The following is a 19,573-nucleotide window of genomic DNA, read 5'->3' on the forward strand; positions in this document are numbered from 1 at the left end:
GTTAGAGGGCATTATAGCAGCGGGGACTGGTCCCCTGGTTCCACTTTTAAAATGTTTTATCATAAACCAATTGTGGCAGTAGCTTTGATGGTGGTTGCACAGCTTTGAACTAGCAAAATCTTAAACCTCCGGACCTGACATAGAATAAAATAATTCTAGCTAGCGCATCAAGAATTTTAAATTATGAATAATGCATATTATGTTGTTTTCTCTTGGTGTTACCATGATTATTATCAGTCTGATGTTTTTACCTACCCTTTGATTGTAATTTTCTCCTCTGAGAGATCATATTTTACAACTGATTTTCCCATTGACAGGCACAGACAATTAATCTGCCTAATCAATGTTTGGGTCTCGATCCGTTGATGTTCTAGATGCAAGGACTGGTACTGAGGTTCAGCTTTCCAAATCTCAATTTCATGTTCGCTGTTGGCTGAACGTTGATGTTTATTCCTGGAATCCATGTTGGTGACAAGTTGATCATGAAAGGTTGAAGTCATTTTGCATACACAAAGAAAGAGGAAAGACTGAAGTCACATGAGGCTTTATATGAACGGATGGGCTATGATTGGTGCAGCAGTATGGTTGGGGACCATGGGACTCGTGAGAAATGTAGTTACTTTTTTTTGTTTAATGTTGATTGCTGTAATTTTCAGTAGAAAAGAAAGAGAAACACAATCCTTGCCTCAGTGTCCTTAATAGACTTAAAACATTTTGTCATTCTACCTAGAAAATGTTTTATCTTCCCCACACCAATCCGATCAACCCCACACATTCCAATCCTCCCCATTCCAATCCAATCCACGCCTTTCCTTAGTCCACCCAAATCCAGTCCACCACAATCCACCCCATTTCAACCCACCTCACACCAATCCATTCCACAGCATTCAACTCTAATCCATCCCACTCGAGCCTTCCCACTCGGTCCAGCCCACCCTAATCCAATCTAATCCACCCACTCTGATCCAACCCACTCCACTCCAGTCCAATCTACCCTACTCCAATCCACCATATTCCAGTCCACTACACCCACTTAAATCCCATCACCCAGTTCCAATATAATTCACGCCACTCCAGTCCAATCCACTACAACCAAATCTGTCCTCCCCACTCCAATCTACACCACTCTCTGTTTCAGTCCACTTTAATCCATCCAACTCCCGCACAATCCACTCCAGTCAACCTTAATCCACTCCACTCCAAACCAATCCAACCCACACCAATCATATTCACCCCAATCCAATCCAAACCAACCACTCCAATCCAATGCACCACAGTCCACCCAACTCCAGTTCAACCCACTTCAATCCAATTCACCACACTCAATCCGGTTCCCCCTACTCCAATCCAGTCTACCCCACCTGAACACAATCCACTTTACTCTAATCCAGTCCACCCCATCCCAATGCAAACCAATCTACCCCAATCCAGATCACCCGACCCTCTTTCAATCCAGCTCACTCCAATTCACCCTATCCAATCCACCCCACTCCACTCAACCCCACTTCAATCCGTTCCATCCCACTTTACTCCAGTCCACCCCACTTCACTCAATCCACCCCACTCTACCCCAGTCCAATTCAGCCACCCCACTTCAATCCCCCACTCCAGTGCAATTCACCCCACCCATTCCACCCAGCCCATTTCAATCCACCCCACTCCAATGTAATTCACCCCACCACAATCAACCAATTGAATCTACATCACCCTACTCCACACTAGTGCACCCAACTCCAAACCACCCTACTCCAGTCCACCCATTCCAGTCCACCCCAATCCAGTCCACCCCACCCCAGTCCTGTCATCCCAGTCCAGACACACCAGTCCAGCCACCCCCATCCAATCTAATCCACCCCACTCTAATCCACTTCACCCCATTTCAATCCACCCCACTCTAATCAAAGCCACACACTCCAACCCACCCCACTGTACCCCAGTCCACCTCACTCTACTCAATACAATCCACCCCACTACCTCAATCCAATCCACCATATTCTACTTCACTCCTCCCCACTCTACACCACTCCACTCTAGGACACTGCACTCTACAACACTCTCTGCCACTAAACTACACTCCTCTACTCAACTTTCCAAAACTCTACTCCCCTACTCTACTTCATACAACACTCTACTCCAACAAATCCCCTCTGCTTCCCCACTCCACTCTATGACACTCGGAGCAACTAACTTTTAGCCACGCTGAACAGCAGTCACACTGGTGTTTAACATAGCCAAAACACATTGCCAAAGCCACTGTCTCTTGTATAGGCAAGACCTATTGGCTTTGCCAGTGCTTATTTAAATATACATCTACTCTTAAGAATGCTGTACAAAATATCAGTATTTATGGTATTCTGTACATTTGAGTAGTAGGATACAACATGAATTCTTGCACACAACATTGTCGAATCCATAAATCCTTTAATTAATGGAGGAATCCTATACAATAAAAACCTTGTTGATGTTTTCATATTGCTCACAGTAGGCCATAGAGTTTCAGAGTGTTTCACAGAACACAGAAAAACATATACATCAAGACTTTCAAAGGGAAGAGAGCTGAGCGAAAGCACAGTATCACATTCAAGAGCACATTGACATTATATAGCAGTAAAAGTTCAACTTCATTTTCCAGAATGGAAGATAAAGTTGATAGAAAGGGAAGTGAGTCACTTAAGATAAAGATAGGAATAAACATTGAAAGAGATAGTTTGAGTAGTAGGTTTGTTATCCTCCTCAATTCAGGGCGTTTTCCCAGGCCCTTTGCATGATAGGCCTACATTTGAAGACCTTGGGTTTATCGAAAGGTCTTTGTTATGGGGTCAAGTTGAAGATGAAAGAGGAGTTGAAGAAAGGGTTAACTTGGTGGTGGGAGAAATTGGAGGCATGGATTGGTCGGGCTGTTTTTAGAACAGTTCTTGACTTTGTGTTTGAGTCAGATCCAAGCAATTTAGGATGGGGAGCAATATGTTTAGGTCAAGAAACTGGAGAAATACGGAGTTGGAAAGAGAGGGAGGAATACATAAATCATTTAGAAAGGGACAGCAGGATTGTTTGCATCACGCAGTTTCAAAGATTGTTTGCGAGGTTATTCAGTCCTTCTCAGGATGGACAGTGTTACAGTGGTAACCTATATAAACAAACTGGGGGAAGCGGTTCAAGAAGTATTCTGAAGTTGCAAAGGAGATTTGGGAGTTTTGTCAGAAAAGCGAGATAAATGTAACAGCATAGTACTTCCCAAGGAAAGACAATGTGATGGCAGATTGGAATTCTCGTCATCTCAGGGATTACAGTGCACAGAAGTTGAGGAAAGATTTTTTTGAAAATAGAGTCATAGTTGTGCCTGTTGGAAATGGATTTAGTTGCATCAAGGTTAACTTTCCAAAAGAAGAATTCATTCAGTTGGCCACTGGATCCGGGAACCATGGCAGTGGATGCTTTTATTCAGAATTGGCAGGGGCTGAAAGGATATGCTTTCCTGCTGTTTGCTATGGTTCAGACATATTTGTACATGTAAGGAAACAAGGTGTCACTTGGTTCTAGTGAGTCCCTTTTGGACCACACAGATCTGGTTCTCTTCAGTTTTCAAGATGGCGATGAAGATTCCTTTTTTGATAACTGTGTAGGAAAGTGGCCTCTTTCTAGCTTGGTTACCCCCACTTTTGGCCTGTTTGTCAGTGTGTTTGACTGTGCCGACTGGGATCCTGTTAACCCAGCGCCATTTTCTGCTAACTGTGAGCTTTGCGTGTGTCAAGGATTGTTTGCAGACTCCAGTGACGCAAACCAGACTGCAGTCCTCCATCCGGTGTGGGATATCACTTGCACTAACCAGGAACCCGACTCTGTCTTCTTGAGGGGGGGGGTGTTCTAGTACTTACCTTTGGGATTTTCTAGTACTCCCAGCTCCCCTCTATTCACTACACTTGCCTAGGTGGGAAACCGGCATTTGCATTCTACTTTCTTAGTATATGGTTTGTGTTCCACCTAGGCCCATTTCTAACTATTGTGATTTTCACTAATTGCACTGTTTTCTAACTTATTTACACATATTTTTGCATACGAGTGTATATAATTTGTGTATTACTTACCTCCTTAGGGAGTATAGTCTCTATGGTATTTTTGTTACTTCGGCCACCAAAATAAAGTACCTTTGTTTTTGTAACACTGACTATTTTCTTTCATGTGTGCGAGTACTGTGTGACTACAGTGGTATTGCATGAGCTTTGCATGTCTCCTAGATAAGCCTTGGCTGGTCATCCACAACTACCTCTAGAGAGCCTGGCTTCTAGACACTGCCTTTACTACACTAATAAGGGATAACTGGACCTGGTATAAGGTGTAAGTACCGTAGGTACGCACTACAAACCAGGCCAGCCTTCTACAAACGTCATGCAAAGGAAAGTTAAGAGTAGTAGATGAGGAAGAGCATCCTTTGGTGGAAGCGGGTATGCTCAACCTTGTAGTACGGAAAGTATCAGGTGATCAAACAGATTTAGAGGTCGAGAGAGAGAGAGAGTGAGGGAGGCTTTAGAGTTTCTTAATTAATTCTAGGCTCCGGGGACAAGGAATTGACATTGGGATGCATGGAAGGTAAGGTTTTGTTGGTGCATGGAAAGGGATTTGGATCCCGTGGTGCCAGATGAGATTGAGGTAGCCAGTTTTCTGGCAGACCTGTTTGGTAAAGGCTTGTCTTATAGGATGGTAATTGTTACAGTTCAGCAATTGCGACTGGACATTTAGAGGGTAATTACCCAGGTAGAAGTCCATTGATTTGTAGAGTAATGAAGGGTATTCGGTTAAAAAGACCCACTAAAGGAAAATATGGAAGTCTTTGGGATGTACATTTAGTTTTGAAATTTTTCAATGTATAGCCAGGAAATAGGTTTCTAACATTAAGAGAACTGACATGGAAGTTGGCAACTCTTCTGTGCTTGATTTTATTTAAGAGAGTATCTGATGTTCAGACATTAGACTTAGGAAGTAGGTTTTATCAGCCATTTAGTGTACTTTTTGAAATTTGGGATTGAACCAAGACTATGGGGGTCATGAACACGGCGGTGTTTACCGCCGTGTTCATGCTGGCGGTCATTTCACTAACCACCAGCCCCACTAGGACCTTGCCGGCCGCATAATGAACATTCTGCTGGGCCGGCGGGCTGAAACATTGTTTCCTCCTGCCGGCCCAGCAGAATGCGTGGCCGGGACATTGCCACATGGAGCTGCTTTCAATGCCTCTGTGCGGCAGGTGCAGCTGCAGCTGCACCCGTCGCGCTGACCTGCGCGATGGGGCACTGTACAGGGGGCCCTGCACTGCCCATGCCACTTGCATGGGCAGTGCAGGGTCCCCCAAGGGAGCCCCGGAGCACCCCTTCCGCCAGACTTTCTCTGGCGGGGGAACCCGCCAGGGAAGGCTGGTGGCAGAAGGGATCATTATCCGAGGGGCAGCCCTGCTTCCACCTGCCCTGTCAGAAAATGATTCCCTCCACCGTCAGGCTGCCTGGTGGCGGCAGCCTGGCGATGGAGGAGGGCCGTCTGTGGCGGCCCTCCCTGTGTTGTTTATATGGAGGTTCAGACCGCCATGCCGGTGGCGGTCTTTTCCGCCGTCGCCGGCATGGCAGTCAGAACTGCCATGTACATAATGAGGGCCTATGTCAGAATCAAAGTGTTATCCTATTTTTGAGGAATTTCCCAAGTTTTGTGCGGTAAGTTAAATTAGGGAATACGAGACGAGAGTAGAGGAATTCAGGGCACATGGTTTGTCACAGTTGTTGATTTCATATGTAAAGCCTAATAAAGCTGTTTCAGTGGGAACGGTTGCAAGATGGATGAAGAGTATTATGAAGGAGGCAGGAGTTGATGTAGAGAGATTTAAATCACGTTCTGTGAGGCCTCTAGAGTTTTTTAGGCAGGAGCAGGGTCGAAGGAGATAATGAAGGCAGCAGAATGGTTGAATGCAGAGGTTTTTTCGAAGTTCTACTTCAAACCAATTGAGCATGTTTCTAGTTTCATTTTGAGGAGCTTTAAATATGCTTAATGCTAGCCTCCTGTCTTGCCATAAAATGCTGATTCTCAAAGCCATTCTGAATATAGAATTGTGATTTTATGAAAGACACGGAGACTATCATTATCACACTCTCCCTCACCGGCATGTTAGGAGGGGATGGTATATAATGTTAGCATAAAAAGTAGAAAAATATTACATTGTAGGGAATATTTTGTTAAAATGGATAAAATGTTACAAGAATAGAAGGTTGTTAGTAGTTTGATGTTTTATTGAATGTATATATTTCTACTTTTGCAGACAACTGAGTTACAATATGGGACGCTTTGGAGGAGGGAGCAAGCAGGTTGAACAGGGCAGCACCAAAAGAGGAAGAAATTAGAGTGTTGAGGGTTTTTATGGACTGGATATTCTAATTTAGGTAAGAATAATCCTGTAGTTTAATGAATACATGGAGCCCAGGTTCAGCGCTTCTCACCACCAGGAGATCTCCAACCTACTGCTCAGCCAGTGGCAAAGAGCTTCTGGAAACATCAGGCTCGAATGTGGAATCATGATTGCAAGAATGCAATGCATGAGATTAGTATAAGCATGTAAAGAACAAAGAATACAATTCACATTGTGGGTACAAGCATATAAGAACATTATCACATCATCTTCCCCTTTACAAAAGAAATGAGCATAAGACATGCAAGGGGAAAATGAAAAAAAATAATGATTGCATCTTGTTGGAAGTTTTACTTTGCAAATTGGCCTATCCTGAACAGGTTCTTTGTCCAGAGAGAAATTAGGCTAGTCAACACACTCCTCTTCAAGGGTTAACTGATCATCAAAACCACCTCTTGGAGAACTCTCATAACCCGTCACTGTGGATGATTCAATGGAGGCGGTAGTCGTAAGATCCTTTTCATACATATTCAACCACCACGAACCATACAGTTGACTAGACAGCACCTGAGGTTTAGACTTAAGCAAAATAGCCTGTTCTTCCGTAATTTTCACCAACTGTTGTTTGCTCCACCATACTCTGCCATCAGTTAAAATAGCAACCTTGGAATCTCTGACAATCTTCATTGGAGGCACACATTTAGACTCCCCCTATCATTGTTTTTGCTGTCAAAGAGTTCCTTAGAATGTCTCTGATGAGCCTGGACTTAAGTCGATACTTCATTATGCACCTTCTCATTAATTTCATTGGAAAACGTATGTCTTAAATTAGATCTGGGAGTGTGTTTCCTTAAAAGTTTAACAGAAAAAACACTAGTGGCACTGTGAGGTGTGACAGAGTCCCCCCAGAATTTTTGCCTCAGACGTTCTTCCACATCTACACCACAAGGTAAAGTGGTTTCAATGCCTTCTTTCAAGAAGTTATTGACTCTCTTCACTAGGCCATTTGAAGTGGGAGAGTATAAGGCTACATGCAAATGATTAATATCAGTAAACTGTCTCATGACATTAGAAGCAAGCTGTGTCCCATTATCGGTAACCTGAACCGAAGGAACACCCTCAATTTGAAATATCTTCTTCAGAAACTTAACCACAAAAGAAGTTGTGGGAGAATCAACAAAATTAAAGTATACTCACTTTGAAAAATAATCAACTAAGACTAACAAAAATATTTTCCCTGGTGGTAATATGTCAGAAGGCCCCACAGAATCCAAAGCAACCTTATCCCAAGGATTCTCAGGTAATTGAGTAACATGCAAAGGTGACCCAAACATTTTCCAATGCTTATATGAATGAGGACAAATACTACATGAAATTATAAGACTAACTACCTGAGACTCCATGGAAGGCCACCAGTAGTATTGTTTCAAGTTCTTACACATGGCACTGATGCCCAAGTGACCTTCATTGGCAAATTCATTTAACAAGTTTTGAATGGCAACGGGGGAACACACAAGTCATGGTGCATGGGCAGACCATTAGCAATAGATAACTCTTCAGAGATCTTTAAATGGTTTGAGCTCAGAATACAAATTTCTCTCCCTTGCCCAACCTTTTGTGATGAACTCAGTAACTTCTTTTCACACATTATCAGATTGCAAAACCTTAAGCCAGTCTGCTTTAGAAATTGCCCCTTTTTCATTCAGCATATCATCCACAAGCACAACCACACATTGGGTGTCACAACCAGTGGCCAAATCCAATTGTAAAGTTACCCTTGACAAATAAACCGCTTTCTTGCTTTTCCCACCAGGGATGTATTTCATGGTGAAGGAAAATTCTTGAAGACGTGCCAGTAATTTGACCAATCTAGAAGAGGCTTTACCTGTGACACTACCATCTACCATGTACACCAGTGATTTGTGATCAGTAAACATTTCAAATTTAGATCCCCACAAAAATGTTTTGAATTTTTCTGCTGCCCAACAGCAAGCAAGAGCTTCAAGCTCAATGATAGAGTAATTGGTTTCCGACTCCTTAAGGCAATGAGAGGCAAATGCCACTGCATGCTCCTTAATGTTGACCTGCTGTGAAAGGACAGCACCTAACCTAACTTGACTGGCATCTACTGCCACAAAACATTTACCTTCCGAATCATAGGAAACAAGGGCAGGTGCAGACATGATCATCTCTTTGTTTCTGGTAAAAGCCTCATTGACCATATTATCCCATGTGAATTACATACTTTTTTTAAGCAACACACCTAAGGGTTGTACAATGAAAGCATACCTCTCTATAAACCACAAAGGGTGCTCACTAAGACCCAAAAACAAGCAAAGTAAGTCTTTGTCCTTGGGTGGAATAGCTTCCTGAATAGCCTGCACTAACGAAAATGTAGGTTTGATATCTTCAGTTGAAATATGATGTCCTAGGTAATTGTATTCTTGTACCAAAAACTTGCACTTGTCAGATCTCAGCGTGATTCCAACATTTAAAAAAATGCGTAAGACACTTTTTAGAATAAGGTTATGTTTCTCAATAGTCTTGACAAAAATTAGTACGTTATCTCGAAAAGCCTGAGCCCCCAAATACATCGCCCAAGATGATATTCATAAACCTTTGAAATACACTGGTAGCTGACTGTAGGCCAAAAGGAACACTTAAAAATGTATTACCCCAAAAGGTGTGACAAAGGTGGTCAGGTCTTGAGACACCTCTTCTAGAGGAATCTGATGATAGGCTGAGTGTAGATCAATTAATGTAAAATATTTTGCTCTCCATATATTGGCCAGCATGTCATGAACTTTAGGGAGAGGGTGGCAATAACTAACTACAGTATTCTTATTCAGTGTGCGAAGGTCCGCACACAACCAAATCTCCCCTGATTTCTTCTGCAGAATGACAATAGGACAAACCCATTCCCCAGATTATGTGGGTGCAATTACCTTTTCAGCAGTCAACTTCTGTAGCAACTTCTTAAGATCATACCTAACACTTAGGGGAATGGGTCTCACTTTGTGAACGATCAGAACAGCATTGGTTTTAAGCTTGATCTTATGTTCAAGATTATTGATAGATCCAAACTTATTACTAAAGACCTCTGGGTAGGGGACGCTGTGCTGTAGCACTAGGACACGGGGGCAGGACCAAAAGCCCCAGACTACTCAGCTGGAGTGCAGGAGGAGGTGGGGACCAGGCGGCTACAAAACCTGCGCCGCAGTCCCATAGTGCGGAACGCTTTGCTGTAGCACGGCGACACGGAGGCAGGACCTCAAGCCCCAGACTACTCAGTGGGAGTGGAGGAGGAAGCGGAGACCAGGCTACAAAATCTGCACTGCAGTCCCGCAGCGTGGGACGCTTTGCTGTAGCACATTGAAACAGTGACACGGGGGCAGGACCACAAGGACCACAAGCCTCTGACTAAGTGGGAGTGGAGGAGAAGGGAGGGACCAGGCGACTGCAAAACCTGCGCTGTAGTCCCGCAGCGATGGACGCTTTGCTGTAGCACGGCAGCAGGACCACAAGCCCCAGACTACTTAGCTGAAATGGAGGAGGAGGCGGGGACCAGGCGGCTACAAAACCTGCGCCGCAGTCCCGCAGTGTGGGACTTGTTTTCTGAAGCACAGTGACAAGGGGGCAGGACCACAAGCCCCAGACTACTCAGCGGGAGTGGAGGAGGAGGCAGGGACCAGGCAGCTGCAAAACCTGCGCCGCAGTCCTACAGCACAGGACTCGCCCGGGCTTGTGGCTAGGCCAAGTCCGGGCCCGTTTTCGCTCGTCATCAGCCTGAAGAGGCCAGGCCCCTTCTCTTTCCCCCTTGCTCTGGGTGATTTCCCCACTGTGTGGGGCAAAATAAGGCACATGAGTACTACATTTTCAAAATGGGGAAGAGGAAGACAATAGTGCAGAATGATAAATGTAGCCCGGGTCTTTCCGCCCAACTGTCTATCACAAACTATTTATCATCTGTCAGGGGGGCTATAGAGTCCGAACTAGAGCAAGTGAAGGTCAGGATTGGGGTGGTGCAGAAATTGTCACAGAGTCCCCTCTGGAACCTCAAGTTTTAATTAAGTCTTCTGCACCAGAGCCTTTACAGCGGAATTTACAGGTTACAGATCTTACCCAGGATGGTTCAAAAGTTCACCCCTTGTTTACCACCCTGCAGGACCGGATCCCAATAAGGGATCTACTGAAGCCCTCAACAACAGATCCCTCCCCTGTGGCTTCTTCACCGCTGAAGAAAAGAAGGGCAGGAGCAAAAAAGCAGCCAACTACGGTAGGGAAAAAGGGATGCACACTTCTCACACCTCCAAATGAAACTAAGGATGCCCATATGATTGAGGACATGTTGAAGGGTTTTGAAAAGGGGAAGGGTATTTTAAATACATTTTGTGATAAAATTGATTATATATTAAAAGCGTTTTGTATAACTCTGGATGAGAAACTTACCAAACTGATTTCTGAAAAAATTGAATCCTGGCATGCAAACTTGGCTAGTTTAGTCCCTAAGACAATCAAACCTGAGATATTAATATGTGGGAAGTCATTCATCCCTGAGTTACACTTGTGAGGTGACATGCACAGTTTGGGAGTCCCTTCAAGAGCGGAAATTAATAGGCACACCCAAAGCTCTGTGGGGCCTGGTTTACACACAGTTCGTTCTTGTGCTAGTGCCCCACAACTAGATCAATTCAGTACTCTAGGAAATCAGACCCAGCCCTGTTCTGAGTGTCAATAAAATCTTTCCCACCTTACTAAAAATGCTAACTCAGAAGGAGTTCTACAGCTACCTGCTGAAAGCCAGTCATTCATCCTGTTACTGGAAAACATGCCCCCCCCACCAACAGAGGGCACTAAAGAGGATACAACTGCCCTGATAAGAAAGTCCGCACACTGGCTGTGGGATAAAATCAAGCTATCCTGTGGACCTAAACAATATGATTCTTTTTGCTTGTAGAGTGAACTGGGTTGGCCCTTTGAGGAAATCCGCTGAGGGATACAGTGTTGTGTTAAATTGTAAAGACCCTAGGCCAGTGAAACGTTTGGTGGGGATATTGAGCCACCCACCAGGGTCGATAGGAGGAATCAGGGTGCATCCACTTAGTCGCTTCTATTACCCATCTGTTATGTCCTCAGCTAAGTTAAAGGTGCTACAAAATAAGCCTGATCCTCTATACAGGTCAATGTTTATACTGCAAATCATTTATGAGTCTTTTAACTTATTGGATGAAAGCGACTGACGGGCAAGGACCCCCTGCAGGGTAGGGAAGCCCTAGGGAATTTAGGAGGAGAAGTAACTCAAGAATTAACTATCCAGTATGGAGAAATGAGTGCCCCGATCCTACAACCTCGGGCCCTTGCTGTGCTCCCTTTACTGGAAGAGACTAACCCCAGAACAAGTACAAAATCTTTATTCCTGATTAGCTGGAACATCGCGGGAGTCCGGGCTAAATTACAAAATTCAAACTGGTTACATTTTGTGTGCTCTTATGATATTATTTGCCTTCAGGAGACTTGGTCGACAGACCTCTTGTATCTGGATGGTTTTCTAACCTTACACCAACCGGCGATGTCATCCACAGTAGGAAGGGCCAGTGGGGGTCTTGCGGTCCTTGTCTTACTGATTTTACACAGGACAAGGGCATTTTTTAAACGGGCCTCTCCTCATTTCATGATTGTTTTATTAATGACTGTGGGGAATAAAGCTACCCCTTTAATACATTTTTATAATAATTCCCCTTATGGTTCCCTAAAGAGAAGTCTTGGGGAGGTAATGGGTTTTCTTGATTCTTCTGCCTGGCTTCAAAATATCAATGTAATTATGCTCTGGGTAGGAGATTTTAATATGTCTTTATGTCACGTAGCAGACACAAAACTGTGCAGTTGTGTTCCAGAGGACCGTGAAACATCAACTCATTTTAGACATTCAGAAGAAGGGGATGTGCTGAATTCTTTTATTAATAAATATGATTTTATGTTCACCAGTGTGGTAAGCTTACAAAGCTCACAGAAAATCCCCACATTCACAGGAGATTCTAAAGGGAGTTTTATAGATTTTATCCTTATTAGTTCTGCAGACTCCTATCTAAATCTCGATTCTAAGTTAATCCCCTTTTGCGCCAGTGACCACAACCCTTTATGTTTTAATCTATCTTATATTATCGAATCAGATGCTAAGAAAAGGAACAGGAGTAGCAACTTAAATTTTAATAGAAATAAGGGTATGCGCATTAAATGGGAAAAGGTTGATCAATTTGGGTTTAGTTAGAAGATTTATAAAGAGAAGGTAGAATCGATTAATATTTGCTGAGCTATCAGACCAAATAGTGAGCTCATAGTGCAGGAATATGAGCAGTTGTGCAGTGCCATTTCTATGGCCTTGGTTACTGACAGGACAAAAACCGGTCCCAGCAGCACAGGGTTGGTTTATATCTGCATGTATGGCTGCCCATCTTGACCTTACAAAAGCTTTAAATGAGGTTCCACACTCTTGTGATTAAATTAAAAGGGCAAGGAGCCAGTATAAAGCAGCAGTAGAAGAGAGGAAAACTGAAATTAGAACCAAGGCCTGGTCTGATCTCATGGCTGCTACGCTACAGAAGTATAGCTGTAAGTTTTGGGGGGTGATAAATCACCCATACTTCTCTGAGTAACACATTGAACAGGATGGCTGTTTGATTCAAGAGGATGTCTGGATACAACACTATGAAAGGGTCTCTCCAGAGAAAATCAAACAACCCCATGTTAGGATCGATGGCTCAATCTCAAACAGTGTGGAATTAAACCAAGTATCATTAGATCCTCCGATTGATGTACAGGCGGTCTTAACAGCAATTAATCGTTCCAAGGCAGGGAAAGCACCGGGGCCTGATGAGGTCCCTGTGGATTTATTAAAAACTCTGCCACATCTGTGGGGGCCCATAGTCATTAGAGGCCCTCATTAAAACATTGGTGTTAAATGCCGCCTACCGCCGCAGTGACGGGCGCCAGAAGACAGTTGCCGCGGCTAACAGCCGTCTGCTAAATAATGACCACAGCTGGATTTCCGCCACAAGAAGGGCGGAAATCCAGCTGTGGCCATGCTGGCGGATGGAGTTAAGGTGGTGCTGCTACCACCAGCAGCGCCACGCCAGTAGACCGCCGCCAGACATATTATGTCAAATAATACGGCCTGGTGGTGTTCTACTGGCGGGTGCTCCTGGCGGTAGCAGCACCCTGTCCCCTGTCGGAAGACCCTCTGGATCCAAGTAAGTTGGGTTTCCGACAGGTGAGGGGGTTGCTGGGTGTTGTGTGTGGGGGTGAGTGCATGAATGTTTGAACGTGTGCACGTGTGCATGAATGCAAATGTATATGTAGTGTTGTTTGCATGCGTGTATGCATGTGTGAGAATGCGTGTATGAATGGATATGTGAATGCATGTCTGCATGTCAGTGTGAATGTGGCACGGATGTGTGCTATGAGTGAATAGATGCATGCGTGTATGCCTGTGTGAGTGAGTGTGTGTATGCGTGGTGCGTGTCTGCATGTGTGTGTGGGAAGGGTGTAGGGGTGGGGGACTGGAAGGGGGTAATGTGGATGAAGGGAGGGTGGGGGCGTCTGGGGAGTGTTTGGGGGGGGGCCTTCTATCAGTGACACAGAAGGATTCCCTGTCACTGATAGGGCCTACCACCATGGTTATGCCACGAAAACCATGGCAGTAGGCAGGGTCAAAATGCCTGAGGCGGTACAAAAGCGGCCCCGGGCTGGAAATTCTTATCTCCAGCCCGGTGGCTGCTACCGCCATGGCGATTGGAGTGGCACGCTGGTGGGTTGGCTTCGGCCAACCCACCAATGTCATAATGTGGCAGTTTGTACCGCCAGCCTGTTGGTACCACCGCCACATTATCAGCGACCGCCGGGGTCAAAATGACCCCCTAAATGTTTAACAGCAGTCATATACAGTGCGGGTTTGTGGGGTCATGGCAAAGTTGATCCCTTGCAACATATCGAGAGCAACTTTGTACATATACTACTCTTGGTACCCAAAATATAGCAAATATTATTTGCCATGAGGAACTGGGGTTGCAGTTCTTAGAGGATTCAATTGCTGTACCTCCACTCCTATTGTGGATTAGATGCTGGAGAAATCCAGAGGCTACTGTGGTCCTGGGCTGTCTGACTGACTGCTTACAACTGGCCCACTCATATAGGATCCTGTGGTTGTCCTACTTAAAAAAGTCCTTTCAAAAGTTGGGGCTTGAAATGTTTACAGACCCCAAATCTTTGCCTAGTAATGCAAAATAAGTCGTAAAATCATGCTTTAGAGAGCTTATTTTGACCTTGAGACTCGAGGGTGCACTTAATTTGAGGTCTTTTGATCGGTATTGCCAGATCTCAACTACAGATGCCGTACCATGATGCCATGGAGCCCTATTTAGCCTGGTTTGAGAGTTCGGCAGTAACCTCAGTCAGGTTAAGTCTAATCCATTTTAGAGTGACGTTTCCCATATAGGATACTTGGTACAGAGAGCTGCCCTCATGCCCTTGTGGCGCAAATCAAAGCAAAGCACGTCACTTTGTACTATTTTGCACTTTGTATGCTGATCCAAGATCAGATTTTCCATTGCCAATGCCGCATAGGGCAAAGGTTAGGCATTATAAGGAAGCAATGACCTATATACACAAATTGTCATCAATTAAATCCTGACTCTCCATTTTAGATTTCATTATATCTGTTTTAGCTATTAGGAAACATTATGAAATGGTTGATATTTTTTTTAATAATTGATTTCTGAGTCCAGAACGACGTCAAGTTACTGGAGATGAGCAAGAAAGGGCATGCTCTTTTAGGGTTTTTATTTTATTTTACGATTTTTGTTTTTTTAGCTCAAACCTTTTATAACATTATTAGGTGTTATTGTGAAGCTATATGCTATCAAAATTTTAAGTGTATATAAATGTTTTTTTTTATGTGATTCTATGGCAAATGCCGAATAAAGAATGACTGACTGACTGACTTCTGGGAACTTCCTGATAACATCAGTCATGATCATGTCTGTAACATCATGAATAATTGGAGAGGGTGTAAAGTTAGTATCAACTCACAAAAGGAAAGCAGTGGACAAGCAGTTGTTCACTGAACTCAACTTTTTACATTGGCATTAAAGGTGTCAATTGCTCTTATGGGAGTCTACACCTGACAAATCAAAATAAGGTCTAATTTGGCTAGGTCAAGTCAACCAACCAACTAAACAAATTCCTGCCCTTAGCAGCTACATACGTTTTTGTGGTTGTTGTTCTACCAAAGCATGTTAAGGAATCACTGAAGAAACCCAATAAATCAATATCTTGCTATCCAAAAGCCTTAGGAGAGATATAAGGCTGTTGGAGGGCAAACTATTTACCCCACTGGTGATGGAAACATACATCATATAATATGGTTATTGGAGCACCAGAGTCAGCCATCATTTTAATCTTTAAATCTCCAACTGTGACCTCAAACCAGGGTCCCTTAACTCTGCCAACCAGGGTACAAACATTGTCCTGAATATTTAGAATGACTTTTGACAAGCTGGAAATACAATCATCCATAGTTATGTCCACATTACTAACCTTGATAGATGGCTTTTCCCCTCTACCAACACTTTGAAAATGCCCTACCTTCTTGCATTTGATACATTGTTTACCCAATGAGATTTAGACCCACACTTAAAACAGAAACTATAAGCTTTTTTTACTACATTTGTTTCAAATCTATCTTCTGTAGATATAGCACTAACAGAACTTTTTTCAGAACATGAATAAGCATTTACATGTGAACTGGATGAATTCTGTACTGCCATAAGTTTGCTTGAAAGCATGGAATGTTCATTTGCCTTAGCTACATCGATAAATTCAGCTAAAGTATGATCCCTACAGCTTAGCAAACGATCCTGATTTTTTTGGAGTATCAAGAAAAAACAAATTGATCTCTCAGATAAGTGTCTAACGACTCTCCAAAGTTGCAAGTTTATGCCAGCAATCTTAGGGTAGAAATGAACTCCTCAATATTCTCATCACCCAGCTGTTTTCTTTCAAATACATTAAATCTCTCAATAAGAATACTTGGTTGTTCTAAAAACTTGTTCCACAAATGTGAGACCACCTCCATTTATTTATACCACTCTTCACCTTCACTACCAGGTGCCTCAACTATTGATAAATTGACAAATATTTGCTGCTCTGTACGTCCCAGGTTACTAAATAGGAGAGCCACCTTCCTGTTTGATTCAAATTTGGCGCATCATCAATAGCCGCTAAAATGTTTTTAAAAATGCGGAACCATTGCTTTCAAGGAACAGGGGGTTTCCCTGGATTTTGTAGAAACAGAGCTATATGAACGTAACATTGACTGAAAGCCATAGCAAGGAATGTATAGAGGGCAAAACTTGCTAAATATCCAGTGCCCAAAAGATTAACTCATTTATAATTGGATTAAAAGGAAGTTACTTCCAAATTTCATTGATTTCCACTAAATAGGCCATTGCTCACATGCCCATAGGAAAGAAGACGTTGAAATAACGAAGAATTACTATGACAAAGCTGAAGCTAAACCCATGTGCTGGTGACGAGCCAAGGTGTGAGCTTGTAGCATTGTACCAATCAGGGTGCCTGTGTAGGAGCCCCTTAAATCAGCACAGGATAGTTCTTAAGAAACAATGTTGGGCCAATCAGGTGCATATGTAGGAGCCAATAGGAAAGCTCCTTGGATTGTCGAGATAGCTTCGGTGGAACAACATTTCAAAAGTGGTGTGAGCTCTGAAAGCTGAAGTTGCTGTAATGTGGGCATTCAAGCAACCGTGCACATGCCTTTGACTGCTGAGACCACAAGCGTGAGTTTAGTGCGCTCAAGTATCACACAAGCCAAGGATGTGCCACACTCTGTGAGCTGTCACACAAAACCAGTTGTTGTAGCTCGTGTCTTCGCTGCTCGAGCCCTTCCAATGGAGTTGGGAAGGGTCACACGAGCCCTGTGCCGTAGTACGCGGGGCAACCAGCAAGGTTCATTAAGGCAGCAGTATGAAGCAGCACCACCAACTGACCCCGACAGCAGGCCAATCAATCCAAATGTCAGTGCAGCAGACGCAATCGACCTCTGCAGTCAATATAAGAGATAGAACAGCCAGTATGTACCTGAGGTAGAAATGACCGATGAGCTCCCAAAAGAGTCCTTCCACGAGTCATCACCAAATTTGGAAGAAGGAGACGAAGAGGCAGGTAAAAATAATCCTGTAGTTTAATAAATACAGGGAGTCCATGTTCAGTGCTGCTTACCACCAGGAGATCTCTAACCAACGGCCCAGCCCGATTTAAGGAACTCCTCAAAGCGTGAGGCTCAAATGTGGAATCGTGATTGAAAGAATAAAGTGCACGAGGTAAGTACAAGCATGAAAAGAACAATACAATGCTCAAGGTAAGTACAAGAATGTAAAGAACACATTACCATTATCACACAGCACATCATTCCTGTGCTCACCATGCCACACCATGTGATGCTGCTATGTGTGCCCTAGGTGGCTAGGGTATGCCCAGACATGGGTCCCCTGCTCCCTGTGCCAATGGATTCAAGCTAGGCTGGCTGATAAGAGATGATAACCCCAAAACAGGTTCCAGGATGGTTGTTTCTGGTCCCGGGAGGACCTGGCTTGGCAGTTTGGTCTGTCCTGTTTCCATGGGGAGCAGGGTGAAGACTGATTTGCATATGGCTGGGTCCCAACTGAGGTGAGGTGGCAAGCAAAATAACAATGGATTAAACCAGATCTGTGACTGGGGGTGAGTGTTTTAAAGTTTCAACACTTTGTCCATCCTTTTATTTTGTGATGTAACCTTCACAAACTGTCGGCTTGACAGTTCCTCCACCCCTGAATGTATTCCAAATTGTAGCAATACTTTTGAAGATGAGCCGAAAGTCTAGCTAATCCTGCTGACCCCTTTCCAGCTCCGCCTGGTAGTGGAACCTTTACTAATGGCTTGTGGTCAATACGCAGCACAAACTACTTGGTTACCAAAGCTGCTGCAAGCGCCTCATGTTCTATGAGTAAATTATTTCGCTCAGAGGTGGTCAATCAGTCAATCAATCAAGGATTTATAGAGCGCACTAATCACCCGTTAGGGTCTCAAGGCGCTGGGGGGGGGGGCTACTGGTTGTACAGCCATGTCTTGAGGCGTTTCCTGAATGTGAAGAGGTATTGGGTCTGGCGAAGGTGGAGCGGTAGGGAGTTCCAGGTCTTGGCGGCTAGGTGAGAGAAGGATCTTCCTCCGGCGGTGGTGCGGCGGATGCAGGGGATGGAGGCAAGTGCAAGGCTGGCGGAGCGAAGATTGCAGGTGGGGTGTGGAAGGTGAGTCTGTCATTGAGGTAGGCTGGGCCTGTGTCGTGGAAGGACTTGTGTGCGTGGATGAGGAGTTTGAAGGTGATCCTCTTTGATTCTGGTAGTCAGTGAAGGTCTCTGATGTGGGGGGAAATGTGGTTGCGGCGTGGGATGTCCAGAATGAGGCGGGCAGATGCGTTCTGGATTCTTTGCAGCTTTGTTAGGAGTCTGGTTGTTATTCCTGCATATAGGGCGTTTCCGTAGTCCAGTCGGCTGCTGACCAGGGCGTGGGTGACAGTTTTCCTGGTTTCGACGGGAATCCACTTGAAGATTTTGCGGAGCATGCGGAGAGTGTTGTAGCAGGAAGAGGAGATGGCATTGACCTGCTGAGTCATGCTGTGTGTGGAGTGCAAGATGAAGCCTAGGTTGCGTGCGTGGGTGGTGGGTGAGGGCGCGGTTCCTAGGGAGGTGGGCCACCAGGAGTCATTCCAAGTTGAGGGGTTGGTGCCAAAGATGAGGATTTCTGCCTTGTTTAACTTGAGGTGGCTTGATTCCATCCTGCTGGCGATGGCGTGAAGTCGGTTGTGCTTTGCAGTTGTAGGGTCTTTCGTGAGGGAGAGGATGAGCTGAGTGTCGTCTGCGTAGGAAACTATGTTGATGTGGTGGGTTTCGTGCAATGTTGGCGAGGGGGGCCATGTAAACGTTGAAGAGCGTGGGGCTGAGCGAAGATCCTTGGGGAACGCCACAGATGATTCTGGAGGCTTCTGACAGGAACAGTGGGAGGCGGACTCTCTGGGTTCTGCCTGAGAGAAATGACGAGATCCAGTCCAGTGTCCTGGAGGCAAACGCCACTATCCTCTCA

The 19,573-nt window shown here is 44.4% G+C and overlaps 1 long non-coding RNA gene across 1 annotated transcript in view; it reads left to right on the top strand.

Moving 5' to 3' along the window:
- The window catches only part of LOC138283184 (uncharacterized), a 40,392-nt gene that overhangs the window by 9,624 nt on the left and 11,195 nt on the right, over window positions 1-19,573 (top strand). The window contains exon 2 of the long non-coding RNA XR_011201114.1: window positions 6,299-6,419. This is a non-coding gene — a long non-coding RNA (uncharacterized lncRNA). The remainder of the gene's footprint in view (window positions 1-6,298; window positions 6,420-19,573) is intronic.

This window comes from Pleurodeles waltl, chromosome 3_1 (assembly GCF_031143425.1).
Source record: "Pleurodeles waltl isolate 20211129_DDA chromosome 3_1, aPleWal1.hap1.20221129, whole genome shotgun sequence".
NCBI classification, from domain to species: Eukaryota; Metazoa; Chordata; class Amphibia; order Caudata; family Salamandridae; genus Pleurodeles; species Pleurodeles waltl.